We start from the raw sequence: 22263 nt of genomic DNA, 5'->3' as shown, positions 1-22263 counted from the left end.
GATTGAATCTCACTTTAAAATGGTCTCCATTTCTCACCTGATGCTCTGACCGCTCTGAACAGCTCCCTGGTCTTTGAACACATCCTGTATTTGCTGATTACGCTGTGGGGAGAAGATAACTAACGTTGGTCAAGTACCTACTCCATGCCAGGTCTGCATGGCATTTCGTGCATGTGTTCTTGAAATCTCAAAGAATGATTCTCCTAGCTGTGCTCATGAGGAAGTGCTGAGGAAGCTCCAACAGGTTCATAACTCAGTGGTATTGCTGTGATCTTAAATGTCCCTCAGAGGCCCATGTGCTGAAGGTGTGGTCCCCACCTTGGTGCTCTGGATGGTGGTGGGAACTTGAAGGGTGGGCCTACTTGGAGGTCATCAGGTGGTCAGGAGCAGGCCCTCACCCTCACTGGGGTTGCTGACCCTGCTCTTCCCTTCTGACTCTCTCACTTCCCAGGTGTGAGACCAACAGTGTGGTTCTGCACAAACCCCCCACCATGGTGTGCTGCTTCACCACAGGCCCAAGAGTCACGGAGCCAGCTGATCACAGAAGACGACCTCTAAATCCATGCTCCCAAACAGGCCTTTTCTCTGTATGAGTCTGTTTATCTCAGGCATCCGTGACAGTGATGGAAACTTACCAATGTGCTCACTAAAAGACACATGGCTAGAACGTTCGGAATCAGTGTCATTCCTCATGAACTTGCTCCTAACTCTTTGTCACTTTTGGAGTTTGAGAAGTAGGGATTGTCTCCTGAGAGGCAAAGGCAGAAGGGACTCAGTGATACAAATCCCTGATTCGATACCCATGGGTCACTCCCTCCGATATCTCCTCTTGGCCTTCCGAGTTTCCACGCTAGTTCACGAATGCCCATTTCTTGATATCAACCACTTTCTGCCGGTGTTATCATTTGAGCTTCATGTATCAGTCTGACTTCGGTCAGGGGAAGCCTGACTTCTTGTTTGGGACAAGACACTGGATGTCAGAGGAGCCGAAGGAGATGGCTCGAAATGTGTGCAGATGGAGGACAGGAGAGAGAATGACTTCATACTGAACCTGCCAGGCACGTGGGGAAACCTCTGCTCTCCGGCACGTGAGGAGCCACCATGTCTGGCAAGCCAAGCGGGTCCCACAGGAGCTTATGAACCCTCATGTCTGCTCTTCAAGACCTCCCCACATGGTGGCTTCTGCGTCATCTCCACAACTCAGTTCTCTTGAAGTGACTTTCTTTGGAAAATTCATACATGAAAGCACCCAGGGAAAGAGATTGTGGGATCCACGGTAACATGCAGGACTGAAAATCAAAGTGGTTTGGCTCTAAAATCCAGGGTTGTTCTCTATGGTTCTGTTTTGATTTCTATCCCATGGCACCATGCTGTGGTGGCAGCTGGCCTTCTACATAGCAAATTAACTGCCCTAAATGACCATGCTGGTGGTAAAATCCTACCATTCACCCTGTCTTCCCTGTCCATGTGAGACTTGCCTTCCTGCTCTGGGGCTGGTGTCCTGGGTGTGACTTTTAAGCTTTAGGCAGCAACATGATAAAGATGGAATTAGGAGCTCTAACCCCAAAATGGAGGCAATGGTCCCCACTACATCCCCAAGGGCTGAGGCCACAGGAGCTGTTAACACAATTGAGCAGATTCCAGTGGATTCTTTCAGACCAGAAAAGGATTCTGGCATACTTTATTTTATTTTTTATTTATTTATTTATTTTTATAATTGTTTTTATTAAGTTTTAAACTTAATTTTTTGCGGCGCTGGAGATTGAACCCAGGACCTTGTGCTTTCGAGGCACACACTCTACCAACTGAGCTACAACCCCAGTCCTCTGGCACATTTTAAATTTCAAATGTGATGGGCATAAACACACACACACACACCAAAAAAAAAAAAAAAAACCAGTTTCAGAAACAGTTCAAAAACCAAAAGATACATGGTAGTTTTGTCTATCAAGCTCTCCATGATCAAGTTCAAATTATAACTTGTTTATACATTTTTGGTTTATGATTTTCCCTCTTTCAAAATCACAAGTAGGTGCTTAGGTTTGTTAGGAGTGGCAGGGGTGAGGTTAAGGACATAGGCCCAGCCTGGAGGACTGGCTCTGAGGCCGAGTTCCTGTGGACTGACTGACCCCCTGACCCACGTTCTTTAACTCCCTGTGCCCATTTCTTCATTGTCAGTTGGGGCTAATAAATGCCCACCTCCTGGGTGGCCGGCACTGCTTAGAACATTGGGCCTCCAGCCATGTTAGTGGTGGTGGCTCTTCTTCTTCTTATTATTTCAAAGAGTGACTGAAACCTTATTAAGACACAAAGGAATGCTACACCCGGGAGCGAGGGACAGAACAGCTCTTGACATGGAATCCCTCGAGCGGTTTCAAGTGAACACAAGCCACACACAAAAAGCCAGGCCAAGCAAAGTAGAAACGCAGCGTTTCTCAGGGCTCCTGCGGCAAAGCACTCGTGTGTTAGAGGTTGAAAAGCCACCTTGAAACCGAGAGTGAAGCCCTGGTCAGAAGGACACATCACGACACAGGCCAGTCTGTCTACCTGCACAACACAAGGCACCGCTTCTCCTGACTCCAGTTGTCCCTGTGTCCAGACACCTTGGCCTCTCACGGGCCTGTGTCCCAGCCTCCTCACTGGCCTCCCTGACTCCACATTGCTCCTTTGCAGTTTTTCTCCACCAGGACTGACAGAGCCCAGGACCGGACAGGCTTCTGGGGCCCTCTGTGATTTGGCTCCAGGAACTTCTCTGACCACCCACTACTTTCCTCTTTGCTCATACTTTCCCATCATTCTGTGCTCTCGATTAGGGTGTGGACTTCTGTAAAGAAGCGGAAACCAGGGTTTCTTGGAGCAGGAAAAATTTGCTTCTTCCCTTTCTTGTTCCTTTTTCCCCCCCTCTTTCTTTCCTTCTCTTTCAGTTATTTTTATTCTTCAGTTACTAAATAACTGATGGTGCTTCTCAACCCAAACAAAGTTGGTCCCCTGGTACAGCAAATTGCTCACTCTTCTCTGCATCGCAAGCACTCTGCATAAACACGATTCAAAGGGATTCTTGCGGAGAAGTTAAGGCTTGTTAAAAATAGTTTCTAAACACTCCATTTATGAGCTTTATATTTTATTTCAAAGAATTTGCTTCAGAAACCTCCCATATTGATAGGGCTATTTTATTGAAAAACATAAATGGTTAAATAGTTGTTGTCAAGTTAGACTTAAGAAAAATAATTATTGGTGAAAGATCATTTACTTCTCAGCCCTATAAAAGTTTCCCTTAAAAATCACTTCACCACTTTTATCAAAGATTCTAATTTCTTCCTAGAAAGAAGTTGTAAATAATTTTTTGTATAAAAACATTCTTTCCCAGATCTAGTTTGGTATTCTTCTTCCCAGTCAATGTTTTGGAGAGAACAGCTCGAGTGGAATTTTACCGAAGTCCTGGTGTTGTTCATCATGTGACAAACTTTCCCAGATTGGAGGAGCTGGCATTGAGAGTTGGAATCAGATGTTAATTTGCTCATGACTCGTTTGTGGGACAGCCTTGCAGGACCCAGGGGATTCAGTCAGACGCTCCGCAGTGACTGCACCAAGGCTGTCCTGGTGGAGCGGAGCAGCCGTCTGCCTTCAGGCCCAGTGGGAGAGGCCACCATCTTGTCATGGATAATCACTTCAGAATGAAGTCACTCTTGGATGACTGACTCTGCCCTAGATATTCCGATGTGGCCCTTGGGTGATGGAGTAGCCTGGATCTATCTCAGATGATGAATACTTTTTTTTTTTTTAACCTAGATTTTTCTAGACATAAGAACAAAAAATTTTATCTAATAACTTTTAGAAATTTCTAGTAAGTATAAAAATGATCAAATGAACTATCTTCATTAGGAAATCTACAAAAATGAAAAACTCTTACCTTTAGGAAAAAAACTAACAGAAAATCATAACCTGAATATCATAATTTCTTAGAATTCTGGAATTTTATTTTGTACATTTATTTTTACACAGTTAAGACAGTTTTATCTATACTTAAAAACTTTTTTACAGTTGCCTTTTCAAAAGTTGACCATTTTAACTTAAAATTTAAAACAAATTACACATGCATCTGATGAATTTTCCCTTGTATAGTTCATTCTTTGTAAAGCTTCTTTTTCTTTGAAAGATAAATAGTATACACTATTGCACTAATAGTGCACTATTAGCACACTCAGTAGTGCGTGCATACAGACATACAGTGTGAAGTGTGTGTCACTCCTAGCCTCCACGCCAGTCCTCCTTGAAGCGCATCAGTGGGGAGCAAGCTGTTAAATAGGATCCCTGTCAGTTTCTCCAGATGAGATCAGTACCACACACGCAGGGATCCTGTTACCCAAAGCCAGGGTGCAGAGCATCTGTGTGGGACTTGTGACGAGACAGTGACACCGCGTTCACTAAGGCAAGACAGCACTCATCTCCAGTCTCCAAGGACTGAGGAGGGCATGTTGGAGGACTGGAGAGAATTGTTGAGATGCGTTAAGCATCACCCTCCCTTCTTGTCCCAGAGAGGAAAGGAGGATCAACAAAAAGCCCACAGAAACACCTCACCAGAGAGGCAGCCACATTTGCCAGGCCCCGAAGTTTCACCGTCAGGTCAGAGCCCAACAGGACCTTTGCTGATCCCTTTCCCCTAGCCCTGGATTCAACCCTTGGAGGCCTGAAGCAGTGGCCTGTGAGAGCAGGAACAGCTGGCAGAGGAGAAGCCAAACCTTAACACGTCTCTCTCTGTATCTTCAGGTGCCTGTCACATCCCCGTCCACACATGTATACACACACGTACACATACATGTCCACGAGGCACACACATGCACCTGCATGTGTGCATATGTGTATGTATATTTTAGTCCTTTGTTATAGTTTGGGTCTGGAATGTCCCCTGAAGCCTCGGGTGTTGAAAACCTGGTCCTCAGCATGTCGATGTTCAGTAGTGGGGTTTTGGGGACATGATTGGATCACGAGAGCTCTAAGCTCATCTGTGGATTAATCCACTGGTGGGTTCATAATGGACGGTTGGGTGGCCATGGAAACGGCAGGAGCTGGGGCCTACTTAGAAGAAGTGGGTCACCTGGGCATGCCCCGGGCTGTCCCTGCACAAGGGAGTGAGGAGGCCTCACACTTGGATGAGAGTTTGGGGTTCTCACAAATACTCTGGAGGAGTCGGTTTAATTATCACGGCGAGACCGTCCTCCCGTGGGGAAGTGATGTGAGGACACTCCTTTCTGTGGGCATCACTGTCAAAGATGTGCCGTGTGCCAGAGTTCTCCTCCAGGGACGAGAGAAGGACCGGGCTCTCAGGCAGATGGAATGGACACTGGAGAGAACAAAGCGTCTGCCAGCCTTTCCCAGAGCCTTGCCTATTGAATGACACAGAGGCTCCGGCTTTGAATCCTCCCCAGATATCGATGGCAAACACAGGTGTGTGCAAACGCAGGGGACGGGTTCAGTCTCCTCATTGTCTTCCAACAGGGGAGGTGAGCACTGGCTCTGGGTATGAGCTTGAATCCAGGGAATGTAGTGTAGACAGGAGGCCAGCATGCGCGCCCTGGGTCTCCCTGCCTCCTCGTGGTCTCTCGGGGGACGACTGACTCCCCTCTGCTTTCCCAACTCTCGCTCCTGCTTCCAAGCCCCACATCCTCCATGAGGTCCTCCTTCCTCAGCCCTACCCTCCCAATGTCCTTGACATCAGAACCACACCTCAAAGTCCAGCTTTGTCACTTTTCTGGGTTGAGCTTTGACTTGGTAAGATGTGAGTCCCTAACCAGTTCACAGGGAGTGAATCAAACAGAGGGAGAGAATTAGGTGAACCTCCGGCCACACTGTTCCAAACGCTCTAAGGTGCCATTAAAAGGTCACACAGTGATCATTTAGAAACACACAACACATTTTTGATCTTAATTACATTTTCTACTGTAACACCCAAGGTTTGCAGTGAGTATTAAGTTGACACCGACCATTCAGCACTCAACTGAGGGCTAAGTGTAAGTGGCCTGGTTTTAACTGAACAGAGGGTTTAATATATATATATTTTTAAAGATGAAGATCTAATTCGTTTTCATAGTTAGGCCCCATGAGGCCACCCATAATACGTAACTGACACCGCCAGGTGTCTTGCTGGTAGCTGGAATTAATTAGTGATCTTTGCTGAAGCTGAGTATAATTAATTACACAACTTTGAGATGTTCAAGTCTAATTTCACTAAAATTACATCATAAAACTGGGGCATTTGCTAAACTTCTAGCAGAAGGGAAGCAGGCATGGATAATTACTCAATTTTAAACTTATGGCACGCATTCAAAGAACACAATTGGACTCCTTTAGTTTGCCACTGTCAGAGGTGAAAATGTCCTGGGGCTTCACGTGTGGATGGTGAACAGGTGCTGTCAGAGGAACGAGTGCTGTGGGTCTTCTTTGGAAGACGGATACATGCACTGATACTAACTTCCGGAACATATAAGCTGCTGTCAGATCGTGAGGATGAAATCACCATCCCCCTCCTCTGGAAGGTGGTGTGTTATCTGGGGTCTCAGCTGCAACGCAGCCCTGAGAGTGAGGGCTGATTCTGAAAGTTCAGCTCTGACAGAAACAAACTCAAGACATAGAATACTTAGGAAGTGAAGTTGTTTCTTGTCTCATTTTTAGTCTCCCTAGGATACCTGAGAGAAAACACTAAAGAAATCCCACAAAGTTTCCCAGCATTTGTGTCCCTTACCTATTATTACCACATTAAGGCTGCGTAACAAACCACTCCAAGCTCGACGTCTTACGATAACCCTTTGGTTGTGGCTTAGGAGTCTACAGGTGGGTGCGGTGAACTGGTTCCCAGATTCTCAGACAATGTGCCCCACCTGCCCAGCAGGTGGCAGCCTATTGTCTGATCTAGAATGGCCGTGGCTCAGACACCTGCTTCTGTTGCATGCCGGGTTCTTACGTCATCTCAGGGGTTTGAGAGAACGCGTACAAGCAGGAACTTCCTCACCTGCGGGTTTAACATCCTCTCCTCGGATCTTCTTTTGACTCCTGAGTCAGCCCCATTCTCCAGGAAGGGCGTAAGGCCTTCCGGGCCCTGGACTACAAATTCTTTGACTTTCTGCCTCAGAGCAGTGCTGCCCACCTGCTTTCTTTTCTTTCCTTTAAAAAAATTGGTTGTCATCTCATTGCCCATCTGTCCCTTAGCCCCTCTGGAGTGGTCTCACATGTGGACTTTCCTGTTCCTGTTCCTGGACATGCTGTGTTGTTGATTCATTCACTTGAGCCTGACAGGCTGACCTAGGACAAGGACTTCCTCTGTAGGGCACATGACCTACCTCAGGAGCACTGGGTAGTACTTGGGCACCATGCTTGAGGACCATTCCAAACAGCAAAATCACCAAGAAAAAGCAGAAAAATGTTTAAAAACATGAAAAAATATGAAAATAGATCACCAAAAAGACACATTTAGTATATAAGAGCTGAAAGGAGAAAACAGAGTGAACCTTCCTGGACCTCAGCGGGAAGCAGACACCCTGACAGACTCCGAGTGTTCACGCTTCCCAACTTGCCCATGAAGGATGCTGAAATCCCTGTCAGTCTTTAGACGTTACAAGCACGTTTGAGCAAGAAGACAGACTTGTAAATGTGGAATCTGTGAAGAACCAGTGTGAACTGTAACTGGAAGAACTGCCCTGTGACTGTCTCTAAGTCTAGCCCTGGAGTTGGGGATTCTCAGGGACAAGCCCAGCCCTCAGCTGGTCACAGACTGTTAGAGTCGGAGGTGAAATGATTGAAACTCCACCACAGGTTCTTAGGGGTTCATGTTCTAGAAGGAGGAGAAGTTGGTGGCTTCCACTTGCAGTTTTCGTGGTGACTATGGATTGGGGCAGGGATCCCCGTTCTGGCCTTTACTAGAATCTCTACAGCAGAATGACTGAGGTTTGGAAAGACCATGTTCTGGAAGGTGGCTGGACAGGAACACAACTCAGACACTCTTGTTTGGACTACAGTTCTTTTACAAAATTTTTTCTCAGCAGTGGGTGGAGCTCAGAGTAAAAGAGGTTATGTGCCCAATTCACCCAGTGCTTATTACTGCCTGCTGTATACAATGCACACTGAGTGTCATGGGTGTGCAGTACAGAAACTATTGCAGCTCAGAGCTTTATGGGTCCCCAGTGGGGGTGAGGCCCAGACACCCTACTCTGTGCATTTCCTCCCCTTTTCTGTATGTATCTTGTTGATTCATCAACATTGAACTTGGCCAAGAGCACTGCCCTGCATGTGTCTGGATGAGGCTTGTTGACATGGATTTTCTTCCTAAGGCACATGGCAGCCCTCCTGTGCTCAGAGGCAGGAGGCAGCCCGTCAACACAGTGCACTGGGGGGTCAAACAGCAAGAGCATCAACAAAGAAGGGCAACACCCAGGTGTTGGACTGGTAGCCTAACTGCATGTGATGGAATGCTGAGCTCCAAGCAGCAGGGTTGTTTATAGACAGAGGGCTCTGGGAGAGGCCAGGTTGGAGGCTGTATCTGATCTGGGCCTTTCATTTGGGACATATTTTCACATGTTGCCGTGAGTGAAAAGTGTTTTAGTCACCGGGAGCATCAGGTGCATAATGCAGCCCTTCTTACCTTTCTAAAAGCATGGGTCTATAATTTTTTCCCTTTAACTATCAAAATTCTTGAGCACTGTTTTTCACACTCTTTTATGAGAGCAATAACTGCAGTGAATGCTTGCCTCATGCTCTCTACCCAGCAGGGTTGCTGAGGTCCTGAGGGACCCCTCCCTGCATGGAAGTGGTGCTGCTTCGTCCCCTTCCAGTCTCAGGAGACAGTGACGGACAGCAGGCGTGATGGAGGAGTCAGCTCTGCGCTGCCAGAAACTAGTACCCAGCCGAGGGAGGGATCGAGGAGAGAAGAGCGAGGACGGAGAGGAAAGCACAGGCAGTCTTGGGGCCTCCAAATGATAGACCACGTGAGTCAACGTCGCCCGCGCCCTTTGTTTTCTTAATCATAGTGCACACTTACAAACCCTGGTGGAGATTCTGCTGTGGAGACCATTCTAGGTGAGGCCAGTCGTCTGCATTTTGAATGAGCCCCTCCAGGTGACCCTGATGGACATCAATGGAATCACTGAACCCGCCTTGCTTGTCGTCATGAGTGGGCTTCCGTCATCCCCCTTTCTCTGCCTGCCGGGATTCCAGGGGCTACTATGGGAAAATTTGAAATCATGGGTTCTGTCTGCAGCTTCTCAGGCCAGATCCTACTCTTTGCTTCTGGTGGAGGGTGACCTTGAGGTAGGGTCACTTCTGCTTTTATGCTGCATTGCAAATTTTTTTCTCCAAGTGTGGCCTTCAGATGGCCTACACCAGAGTCATCTATGGGGCTTATGAAAGTGTGGTTCCTGGACCCCATTCTGGATGGCCTACACCAGAGTCATCTATGGGACTTATGAAAGTGTGGTTCCTGGACTCCATTCTGGATCTTCGGAACTGGGTTTTACCAGTAGAAACTCCTTGGTAATTTCCAAAGAGGTTTGTGAAATAGGTTCTCACTATGCAGGGACTTTGCCCTGGTTGTTCCCCATGACCTGGTCATCTGAATCCCAGCATGCTCAACCTCCTTACATCCTTAAGTCTCATTCAAATATAATTTTCTCAAACTGCTCTCATTATCCACCATCCCCTTACACCATGTGTGGCCCATAACAGAAATGCAATAAATTCAATATGCATTTGCTGAAGAATTGATTGAAGGAATGGCTATGTTTTACATAAAGTATATAATATACTACTGAAATTAAGAATATATGGACACTTATGCTCATTTTTTTCATTTCCTGGATCTTCAGGGTGTTCTTATAATCCAGTTGGATGAGAAATAAAATTATAGAACTTCCAGGTACATTTTTAATCTCATCAGTTAATGAGGAGTACTGGAGAAAGACATTCCGACACATGGACTTGAATGAAATGACGGTGAAATGATTATCTTTATGGTGTTTCTGTGACCAGGAGATGGCGCTCATTTCCAACAAGTCACTAGCAGGAACCGGGGCTGAATATCTCTAAATCTGGTTGTTTTCAGAGTCCTGTCAATTCTGGCATGAATGCATTAGTATCTCCTCATCCAAGGGTTTGCTTTTTGTGGTTTCAGTTACCCATAGCCAAGCAAGGTGTTAAAATATTAAAAAGAAAATTCCAGAAACCAGCAATTCTTCACTTTGAAATTGCAGAGAGTCCAGCATAACATGATAAAGTCTCGTGTTGTCCTATTTCACCCCGACCTGAGCATGAATCGCCCCTTTGTCTGGTGTATCCACACTGTGAGTTACCATGTAGCCATCTCAGGTGTCCCATCCACGGTTGAGGGGTGTGGAAGTGCTTGGGTTTAAGTAATGCCTCCGCGATGCCCTAAGGCCACGTCACACGCCTGTGTCATTTGCCTGACTTCATCTCGTCTCACATCCTCACTGAGGGAGAGGAGCACAATAAGATGCCTTGAGAGAGAGACCACGTTCACAAACTCTTCCTTGTATATTTTTATAATTGCTCTACTTTATTATTGTTGTTGATCTCTCACCACGCCTAATTTATAAATTAAACTCTATCATAGGTAGTGTGTATAGGAAAAGACACAGGACATACAGGTTTGGTACTACCCACCGTTTTAGGCATCCACAGCAGGTCTTGGAATGTATCCTCCATGGATAGGAGGTCACTACTGGCCCAGCGGGGTGGCACACACCTATAATTCCAGTGACTCAGGAGGCTGAGGCAGGAGGGTTGCAAGTTCAAAGTCAGCCTCAACAACTTAGTGAGACCCTCAGCAATTTTGGGGGACCCTCTCCTAAAATAAAAAATAAAAAAGGACTTGGGATGTAGCTCAGTGGTAACACAACTCTGGGTTCAATCCCCAGTATGGTAAGTAAATAAATAAATAAGAAAACAACAGAGCACTACTGGTATGATCGGTGACTCTGCTGCCTCTCCTGACACACTCACCCTGGTGCTTGAAGACCGTGCCTCTGAAGTTCCTGCCCATTGGAGGCCTTGAGAACCCTCCTTTGTAGATATCGGCTGCTCCTCCTGGGCCAGAGTGAGCACAGGTAAGGGTACTGTCAGAACCCCAGCTGTTCTTCGGCGCCATCTATGGGATTATCCTTCTCAGTTCAATGCTGCGGACTTTCTCAGGCTTCTCCCTGCAAGGATGACCCATCGGATTGCGTGACTGTTGCTGACTCAGTACCAGTCGTGCACCAGATTGCGGGAGAAGCCCTGCGTGTGCACAATCTAATCCTCAGCCTGGATGGAGGGGATTTAGAGCTCCACTCTACACGAGGGAAACTCAAGTCTTGGAAGAGTCACAGCAAGTGGTGGGGAGGGATTCCTTGCCCAGTGTGGCAGCAAGAACATTTTTGTGCTGCTCTTTCCCCTGAACACAGAAATCCAAGGAACTAGAACTCTGGGGTAGGTGAGTCCGGTTCCCTGTTCTGCAAGAGTTCAGTGCCCACTGAGAGGGACAGGGGACAGAGAGGCAGGGGGACACACACACACACACACACACACACACACACACACATGCACACAGACTCTGTGATAAGGCAGATTGTAACATATATACAGACAAGGGGGTGAATTACTTGAAGAGGAGTTTCTTTCAGTATTTATGGGTTCTTTTGTATTTTTATTTACTCACTTATTTTTTGCCATTAGTGAGAGATAATTGTTCCTACCTTCTCATGTGGAAACTTCCAGATTAGTGCTTCTTCAACTTTCCTTGGGATCAAGTTAAAAAAGCAAAAGCAGATTCTGCTTCAAGTAGATCTGGAGCGGGACCTGAGGCTGGCCTGCCAGGTGCTCTTGTGGCTGCTGGTCCAGGGCCTCTTGGAGCAGCAACAGGGAAGGGTGGTGTGAGTGTTTCTACCCAAGGCTGTTTTTGTCTGGTCATGAACTAAGATTTTTTTTTCTTTTCATTTTTAAAGGGTTGTGGGGAAAAAAATAAACACATCGTATGTAGCCCACAAATCTAAAATATTTATTATCTGACACTTGTTTAAAAAAAATATGCAGACCCCTGAGCTAATGTCTAACTGCTGGCCTCCAGTTCTCCTTGGGCCATTTCCGAAAGTGCCTCTAGAGAGTCAAAAACCAAGAGGCTCGCAGTAAGAGGCCCAAAGCTCTGGATATTGGACCTAATTTGACAAAAGCAGCAGCCATGTATTTTTTGCTCTTTCCAGTGTAACCATGGCAATAAGATCTGATGAAACACCATTCCTTAATGCAGACAACACTCAAGGCACATGGCAGCTTGCAATAGTGGTGACGGGGTTTAATTTTAGAATTGGAGCTTTGCTTCATGAAACAAGAGCATGAGAGCAGGGCTTGTCTCAGACCGCCTATAGACTCCTCTCCTTCCAGGACAGCAAAATCCAAAGACAGACAAAGTGAGCATTCATCAATCACAGCATTTGCCTTGTCTGTGACATTCTTCTACTGATACAGCCACTGTGACATGGTTGTGCCATTAGAGAGGCTCTTTTGTGACAATTCCCAGGAATATTGGTAGAACAAGAAAAGAACTAAATTCAAGAAGATGCAGACTCTAGTACATATGCAAACTAGAGACATCATTAGCTCTCATAGCCTATAGGGCAGGTGCCATGATCATCCCCATTTTACAGAAGAGAAATTGGAATGCAGAGCTCATGTAACATGCACAGAAATCACAGGATGTGTGACCGGAATTGTTGGTGTTTGATCCAAGTGATCTGGCTGAATGTCTGCACTCAACCATTGCGATCTAGCATGAGTTATGCATACCCCAGGCCTACAGGCAGGGTCAGCAGGAAGACAGACATCCCTGCAGGGCTGCGAGGAGAAGCACCTCAAGAGCTTCCATCAGCATATTGCCTATGCATGGGGAGGGCCCAGTCTGCTCCCTCAGAAAGACAAGACTCTTGGTTCCAAGTGCAGCTGTCTGTTCTCCCAAAGCTGCAGGGATGGAGGGGAGGCAACCAGAGGGAACTTCAAACGACTGAGCATAGAGAGTGGCATCAAATCATTATCCTTCCTCTGCATGCAACTTTCCAGGGTATATAAGGAAACTTCAAAGGTTGGTAGGTGTCCATGCCCCAGTTCAAATTCTATGTATCATCCAAAGGGAATAATCGAAGTTCAAGAAGCTGTTTTTGAACAATGTGTACATCAGAGCTTCACTTATTGCAAGGAATTTTGCAAAAACCTACGTAGTCAACAGTTGAAAATTGATTGAGGAAATAAGTAAATCTATTCAGTAGAACAATACTTACTTATTTGAGAAATTTCTAGTAATATGGGTAAGTATTTGTACTATTTGTTAAACTCAAGAAATAAAATTATACACAGAAGGAGCTCAGAGGTGTGTAGACATGTGTATAGATATCTTTACACATGTGGGCAAGGAAATGAACGTATGATTCAGGGAGATGGACTTTAGGGGCATTTAAATATTCTGTATGTTTTCCTAATCTTCATAATAAGTAAAAAAATTTATTTGTAAGTAAAAGCAGTTTTGTTAACAACATAAATAATAAAAAGAACTGCTTCCCGACACAAGAAAGAGAAACCTTTACTCAAAGTACTTTTCCCTGCAAAGTCTGATGAGATAGTTGTTATTGTACCTGTTTACAAGGAGGCCAGCTGGGGTCGAGAGGTTAGCTGGCTTTTCTAAAATTTCCTAAATGAATTATTGAAGCTGACCAAGTAAAAGCTTCTGTGGCCTCCTCAAGACATGCAGGCAATCTCCCAAGCTGCAGGACAGAGCTGAGGGAATCAGGAACTAAGAGTCAAAGGAGGGTTAGGCCAGGTCTTGGAAATCCCTGGATACAGACCAAGGAGAGGGACCCATCCCACAGGCAATGTGCTGCCAGTGACACAAGTTAAAACAGAGAGATGAGATAGACAGCGAGAGAGCTGGTGAGGGGTGTGTGGGTAAGGACGTCCCCAGAAGTGCTCAGAAAGGCTGGCCACGCCAGTTCCCACCCTCTCCAGGAACTGCGTTTCCATACACTCTCCCAACAGGAGCATTGACTTTTGGAGCATATTCTCAAAACTTTCTTGCATGGAAAAGTCTGAGGTTGCTCAGCCCTTCTGATCCTTTGGAAGCAAATGAGCACAGTGAATATGGTGCTCTCTTGAAATCCACTTTCTCTGCGCCTTCCTTTCGCAGCATCATGAAGTCCTGGTACCGCTTGTTTCTCCATTGTCCTGTGTGACTGATTTCATTGAAACCTGGGACTCCCGTGTTTGGTTCATGCTGCAAACCTGCTTGTCCTTTGCCTTAGACTGAGGAATACCAAATGCTAAGGCTCATATACTAAAAGCTTAGTCCCCAGCCTGTGTCTGAACCTTTAACCAGTGAGGCCTACTGGCAGGTTTAGGTCACTGGGGGCAGGCTCTTAAAGGGGATCATGAGAATACGACCTCTCCTTTCCCCTCTTTCAATTCCCAGCCATGAGGTAAATGGGCCTCCTCTACCTCCATGTGCTCCCACCTTTACATACTGTGCTGTCACAGGCCCAAAGCAATGCATTCTATTAGTCACAGAAATGGAAATCTGGCAGGCTCACCAACTCTCAAGCCCTCATACCTAATATGTGTCACCTGTAGCACCATGTGGCTCCATCCCCACATTACTGTGATCCCTACTCCTCACTCAGTCTGCCCTGAGTACCAGCATCCCTGTTTCTGACCATTCAAACCTTCTCATTGGAACATTGGTTGTATAATAAACAATCCTGGTCAATTTTATTTTGGTTAAAACTCTTCATTAGGTGCCACAATATGCTAATCATTTTCTTTCCATCTAGGGTGTATTTATCTGTATGTATAAATACTGTTTTTACTCAGCTTTTTCCGTGCTGTGACAAAATGATCTGACCAGCACAATTACAGATGAGGAAAGGTTTATTTGAGGGCTCACGGTTTCAGAGGTCTTAGTTCATAGAAGACTAGTTCCATTCCTCGGGGCTCAAGGTGAGTTTGAACATCATGGCGGGAGAGGAGAAGTAGCTTACATCATAGTCATCAGGAAGCAGAGACAGTCTCCACTCTCCAGATACAAAATATATACCCCATAGCCTCTCCCTGATTGCCACCTCCTCTAGCCATACCCTACCACTTCAATTAATCCCATCAGGGATTAATTCACTGATTGAGTTCAGACTCTTACAACCCAAGCATTTCTCCTCTGAACCTTCCTGCATTGTCTCACATGTGAGTTTTTGGGGGACAGCTCACATCCAAATTATAACAAATACCTACTACTTTCTCAATATTTCTCCTGTATTTTGTGCAGGTCTCAGAACTTAACCTATAATCACACCTGTAATCCTTGGCATAACCCTTCAAAGGAGGAACTATCCCACTTTACACCTAAGAAAGAGTTGAGTGATCTGCCTGAGGTCATAGGTTAATTAGGTGCATGGGTTAATTAGGATTTGGATCTGCAGGTTTGCTTTCAAAGTCAGTGCTCCTAATGACTGCACCACGCAGCACCATGTGCGGGACCAGAAGAGGACAGCTCTACAAACACCGATGCAGGACAGCATTATCCTCACGCCATTGCACCTCACCTAGTTTCTCTGCTCACAGTGCCTCAAACTGAAGATTCTGGACAGATGTGTTCCCAGTGACGCCAATAACTACCCCATACCCTTGGTGCTGTCCCTACTCCTTCCCCTCCCCACTGCTACTTAGAAGTTCCTGTATTTTCCGCATTCTCTTGGTCCTTTCTTCCTGGTGATCCCACGTGGATCCATGGTTTCAGCATCCTTCCCTGGTTGCTGATTCCCTTCCAGTCTCCAAATTTTCCCATGGGCCAGGTCTAAATATTCAACACTTACTACATGGTTCCTCCTTCGTGCTGTATACCAACACGCCCCAAGCCAGGCTCACTGCCTCACATCCATGTCTTGTTGACGACACCACCTCAGAGCAAGTGAGAAGTCTGTATTGGTGATGACTCTTGCTTCCTTTCACTTTCGGTGTCTCTTAAGAAGCCCTCTCCATGGACTTTAATTCTTCCTTCCTGGAATCAACCTTTTCCTGGCTCAGATAGCTTGATCTGGTGTTTCCTTGTCCTGAAATGGTCTTCCTGGGTGGGAGTTATAGATAGAAACTTAGAGATCATAGGCTTCCTTCAAACGTTGACCTCTACCCTATTACCCTGTTCTCACCAATGTATTCCCTGGAAGACATCCCAGATGCCAAGGTAATGGATCTGGAAAGTGAGACCAAAGACTCTACTTTTTTTATTAGGAAGAGTGCTTCAGAAACTTGGAGGATATAAAACAGGACAACACAGGTTTTTATAGGGGAAATAAGAGCATGGTTCTCACTTTTAGCTAAGGAACCTACTAATATCAGGTTCTTAGAAATCTGAGCATAATGGCATAGCCATCTTTTAGGGACCAGATCAAATTCTACCACCTTTGTGAAGCTTTTCCTACTTTAACTTCCTGGCTCTCTAGACTACTTGAGTAATTTCTTACCCGCTTTCATGGTCTGAAAGTCTCCTAGAGAGTTCATATGTTGAAATCCTGACCCCTGAGGTGGCGGTATTGAGGTGGTACCTTTCTGGAAGTGGTTGGGGAATAAGGATGGAGTCCTCATGGAAAGGATTAGTGTTCTTATAAAAGGTACCACAAGGGTTCCCTCCCCTCTTTCTACCTGTAAGGACAGCAAGAAGGTGCCATCTACAAACCAGAAAGTTGGACTTTAGAAGATGTATTAGTCAACTTTTTCCACTAGAATGAAACACCTTCTTATGAAGTAAAGAGACGTTTATTTTGGCTCATGTTTCTGGAGGTTTTAGCCCAGGTTCGGCTGTCTTATTGGTTGAGACCTTTGGTGAAGGTGGCACATCATGGTGGAGTGTACGTTGGAGCATGTGCTCACATTTCCAGCCAGGAAGCAGACAGAGCACAGGCTGGCCCCAGCATGCCTTTCGAGGTCATATTGCCCATGACCTCAGGACCTCCTGTAAGGCCCCACCTTACAAGCTTTACAGGCCCACAGCACCTCCAAATACTGTCACCAGGGTTGCCCTGGGCACCAAGCCTGTGCGTGTGGACCTCTGGGGGACATTCATCTAAGCCACAGCATCAGGCATTAACCCAGCCATGCCTTTCCCTGGACTCTCGAACTGTGAGGAACAGGTATAAGTGCCTCCTAAGTCACCCAGTCCATGGCATCTGGTCACAGCAGTTCAAATGGACTGGGACACCCCTTTTGTAGGCTGATACTCATGGTGTTGCATTTGCCTGATCTGCTAGATCAGAATCTATATCAAAGTCTGTTTCTTCCTCCTTTTTAGTCTGGAATAAGCCCTGACACATGAACACTCACAGGGAGTTGGCCAAGCAAAGGAAGAAATGAAACGAACAGTCTGCCAAAAGCCGTGTGAGAGAGTGCATGGAAGATGGCCACAGGAACCCCACGCCTTGGATTGTTTGTCCCACACTGGCTCTGGTTTTGGCCTTGGACCTTGCCCTGGCCCGGGGGACAAGAGTGAGGGGGATACCACAGAGACTTGGTGGCGCCTACTCGTGGAGGCCTCAGGTTCCTGCTTCAGCTGCAGCTCAGAGTCCACCTCGTGACTGTCTAGCTGTCCTGACAGACGCTGAGTGGAGGAGCAGAGGACTTGACCAGCCAGCTGACCCCGGATTTGAAGATCTCCTGACTTGGCACAGGTCCTGACAGCGTCAGCTGACCCCCACATGCATGAGATGAAGAAATGTTCTTGTTCTGAGCTTCTCAGTTGTGGAGGAGGACTGTATGCAGGGAGAGCTAACTGGAGAGTCGTGGATTACTGATTTGCAAAAATCTGGAGTTCAGTCATGTGATGAGCACTGATAAACTCTCACAGTTTTTGCTGCTGGAAGAATTAAAACAACAACGAAAACATTGTCAAACAGCCCTGAAATGAAGCCTAGGCTCTGTCACTCACTAGCTATGTGACACTGAGCAGATTGTGTTGCCTTTCAGACAACAGAAACCACTCTCAGGATGGTCAAAAGAATGTACTGGAATTATGTTTATAAAGCAGTGAGTGCAGACCAGTACCACATAGCATAGGGTAGGTATATGTTGGCAAGTCCTCTTGGTTGCTGTATGATGTGAGAACTCCATCAGGAGAAAAGGCTTCTTCCCACAATCGCCTCTGTCCTCCTCTGTCTCTCTTCCTTTACCTACAGGCATTGTTCGCTATTTCAACGTATTACCGTTCTGAGCAAATTCCCTCAAAGTCAGTCCTGGATTGGTTTATGAAGAACTAATTACTTCCACACATGCATGAATCAGTCCTGGAATTTCTAAACTAATAGTTGCGCCTGCCCAATTAGTATTCCCATTTCTAAGACCTCAAGTAAGGAAAAAGGTGAGGAGATCAGAGGACATCTAACTGATCTCCACGTTGGGTCCCTTCTGAAGCATCCTCCATGTGTCCATGGAAAGTCTCAGATGAAAAGATATCAGTACTGATTGATTTCTGACCCTTCCTTTCTTGTGATTCTCAGGCACTTGCAGACTGCCAAGTTGGAACCATTCTGGGGGATTGGCTATGACACGCTGCCACCCATTTACAGTTACCGTCCTAGTGGCCATGGTCTTGCCTTTTCATGGTGCACTCACTAAGGAGGAGACAAGCCCAGAGGGACCACTGAACCAGGCAGATGATAGGATGTTAAGTACACTGTGTGATCTGGGTCTTAGGCCATGAAGGAAGTGTGTTGCTTCACACAGAGAATTTAAAAATACTCACCTGTTGCTCTTGCAGAGGGGCTTTCTCTATTTTATCCAAATAGATTTCCCCACCTTGGCCTCTCTGCCACAAGATCCTCTGCTTCTTCTTCTTCACACCACTATTTCTCTCTGAAATAATTTATGTACTTGTTTACTTCTTTATTCTCAGCATTCCCATGGGAAATATAAGTTTCGGAGAGAAGGAATTCAGACTGCCTTGTCTGTTACTACCTGGAATGGAACCTGGTGCACTGGGCTCTTGGTCAATGAACGGAATGGATGGACACAAGAACAATGGCGGGGAGCTTGACTTGTGTCTCACCAAACAGAATGAGAGGCTCTCCAGGTTTGGGGCTGTGTTCTCTCCGGTGCTGTGCTAGGGATCTCACAGGCCTTCAATCAATATTGGAAAAGGGATGAGTCAGGAAATTCCACTAGGACACAATAATACCCACAGCAAATGAGCAATCTCTGATAACTGAGCTTTCCAGAATATTAGGGAAACTCAGCAATTAAGTTTCATTGTGTGGTTATAGCAATTCCAAGGAGAATTAAAGAGATGTAGGACTTATCTTTTGGTTTCATCTATTTGTTGTCCCCAGATTACTTGGGTTGGAACAGCTTAGTGTTGTTACCCCAATGTGAGGGTGAGAATACATTCTTTGGCATTATTCTGTTGTGCCGTATTTGACAATTGCCCTGTGTTTTTCCCCTAGAAGATTCTGTGACCTTGGAAGGAAGGAGTCCTTGTATCTTTTAGGACGTGTTCAGTGCTTGTTTATGAATGCTGAGTTGAGCAATGGACAGACGGATGAGCTCTCCACATCGCCCTGAGCTTTGCCCACTGATGTCCTCAAGCAGTGGCTCAGCCTTCGGGCTGCAGGTCCCGTATGCTGCAGGCTGACATCCCTCTTTAATGGCAAAGTCCCCATCTGAAGGTTTTCTTGTTCCACCCTTGACGTTTCCAGTTAAATCTCATTTCTGCTCAGTTTGTGCCTGCCAGGGCTAACAACCTAAATGTTTCACTGTTTTGTTGGTGATAGTGTCTTGTTTCCTTTCTGCCTGCTTCTGATCTCTCAGGGACAGGGATGAGGAAAGCAAGTTTGTTAGCATTTGTGGCAGATTAAAGAAAGCTGAAAATTTTTCGACAAGTCTCACAGCAGGAAGTGGGTCTCTGTCCTCACCTCTTAAAGCAGAGAGCCTTGGCGACTGGCTGCGTCAGACAAAGACTCGAGAGACTGCTGCCATCAGCTTCCTGTGACTCGGAGCCCTGAACCTACCTGCTCGAGGGGCACAAGAGAGCCTCTGTGACCCCATGAAGTTGGGGAGGGTCCCCAATGAGCCCAGCCCAGCAGTGCCCCAGCTGGAGAACGAAGCCAACTTGGAGCCAGCAGAGGAGTTCCTTTGGGGCTGGGCATGGTGAGTGCCCAGTCAGTGGCACAGAGAGCAGACTTACGCTCCAGGATGTCGGACCCACAGAATCATACAACTTAACACAACGATTGCTGTCTCAATCAGCAATGATGTAGCACTAGAAAAGCAAAGATGCAGAGATAATAAAATAAGATTAAATAAGTCTCAAGTGACTGCAGGAGGCTTTTCCCTAATTCTCTGTTGTGTTCAGAAGAGGTGAGCTTGCTGGAGACCTGGGATCTGCAAATTTCCTGCTCTTCACTATGCCCAGAACAGCCCTTCACCAGTAAAGGGTATTCACATATTCAAATGAACATGTCTTTATGGAGTTCCTATTTTTTTGTTACTTTGTTTTAGGGGTTCAAATAAAAAAAAGAAATAAGAGATATGTACAAATTCACTAAATACTTGTGTTTCTATCTGTACCAGTGTTGTGGTTTGGATGGGAGGTATTCCCCAGTGAGCCAAGGCAAGAAGGTTCTGAGAAGAAGTGATTGGGTTACGTGACCCTTAACCCAATCAGTGAATGAATCACCTGATGGGATGAATGGAGTGGTGACTGAAGGCAGTTGGGGTGTGGCTGGAGGAGGGGGGCATGGCGACGTGCCTTTGGGGCATGTATTTCATATCTGGCAAGTGGAGTCTCCCTCTGCTTTCTGATCATCGTGTGAGCTGCTTCCCTCTGCCACATGCTTCTGACATGTTGTTCTGCCTCACCTGGAGCCCCAGAAAATGGAACCCGCTGTCTAGGGACTGAGACCTCTGAAACTGTGAGCCCCTAATTAAATCCCTTCCCCACTACAATTGTGATGGTCCAGTCTTCTAGTCACAGCAGGGAAACAACTGACTTAAACAACCAGTTTATAACGCTGGATATAGGACAGCCAGGGTTGCAGAGGTGGACATACCAATGCCCGCTCATGCTTGTGCCTTTCGTCTGTGTGGGCCCTGACATCTGCATTTTTATACTAAATATGCTATCTGCTCCCTCCTGGGGGATCATCGGGGCAGGCTGCTGTTCCACACTGTATGGATTCACCAACACAGGACTAGAAGTGACCACTGTGGATTGAACTGTGTCTCTCCCCAAATCCCTGGAAATCATGAAAGTATTAACTTACATGGCGAAAGGAACTTTGCAGTTGTAGTTACCTCAAAGATTCTGGGCTGAGGAGAGCATCCTGGATTATTTGAGTGAGCCCATATGATGACAGGTATCTTTATAAGAAGGAGGTGGCCGGGCCATTGTGAGAGAAGGCGCTGTGACGACACAAGCGGAGTTTAAGTGATGTATTTTGAACTTGGAAAAAGAGCCAAGAGCCAAAGAGCATGGACAGCCTCCAGATTCTGAAGAGGCAAGAAATCATTGCCCCAAAGTCCACAGAGGGGACGCAGCCCAGCTGACACTGGTTCAACCCATGTCACTGGCTGAATTATGTCTCTCCCCAAATTCATATGTGGAAGTCCTAGGCACCAAGTACCTCTGGAAGTGACTGCATTTGGAGATAGGGTCTTTAGAGAGAGATTTAAGGTTAAATGATCATAAGATCCATAGTGGTGGCACTCTTATAAGAAGCAGAAATTTTGACATGGACATGACCTGTCTTTGTCAGAGGGATGACCCATGAGACTCGTCAAGAGGACCACCACCTACAACCCAAGGAGAGAAGTCTCAGAATGAAACCAACCCTGCTGACACCTTGATTGTGGCCTTCCAGCCTCCTGGAGAGCGAGAGGTTTCATTTCTGTTGCTTAAGCTGTCTGGTCCATGGTACTTGGTTATGTCAACACCAGCAAACTGGCAGGGTGGTATGCCCACTGCCATATCAGGTCACTTGTGACAGAGCTGAGAATGGATCCAGGGTTTCTGTCCTCTCGTTCATCCTGCCACTCTCCCTCTTGCTAGTGGACATGAAGGCCCTGCATTCTGACCTCTGCCTCCATCAATTACTAGCTATGTAAACTTTTGCATGATTCTGTGCTGTGTGGAGGATCATGGAGTATAGCAACTGCCCAGTGACAGTGACTCTCACCTATTTTCTGGATGGAGGGGAGATAAGGGGACCT

The 22263-nt window shown here is 46.3% G+C and overlaps 1 non-coding gene across 1 annotated transcript; it reads right to left on the bottom strand.

The window, feature by feature from the left end:
• Positions 1-1747: 1747 nt before the first annotated feature.
• On the bottom strand, positions 1748-1821 carry Trnas-cga (transfer RNA serine (anticodon CGA)). Its single transcript has one exon. It is a non-coding gene; the product is annotated as a tRNA-Ser (tRNA).
• Between the last annotated feature and the right edge of the window lie 20442 nt (positions 1822-22263).

Source organism: Sciurus carolinensis, chromosome 13 (assembly GCF_902686445.1).
Source record: "Sciurus carolinensis chromosome 13, mSciCar1.2, whole genome shotgun sequence".
NCBI lineage: Eukaryota > Metazoa > Chordata > Mammalia > Rodentia > Sciuridae > Sciurus > Sciurus carolinensis.
This window is presented reverse-complemented; position numbering and strand designations above follow the sequence as displayed.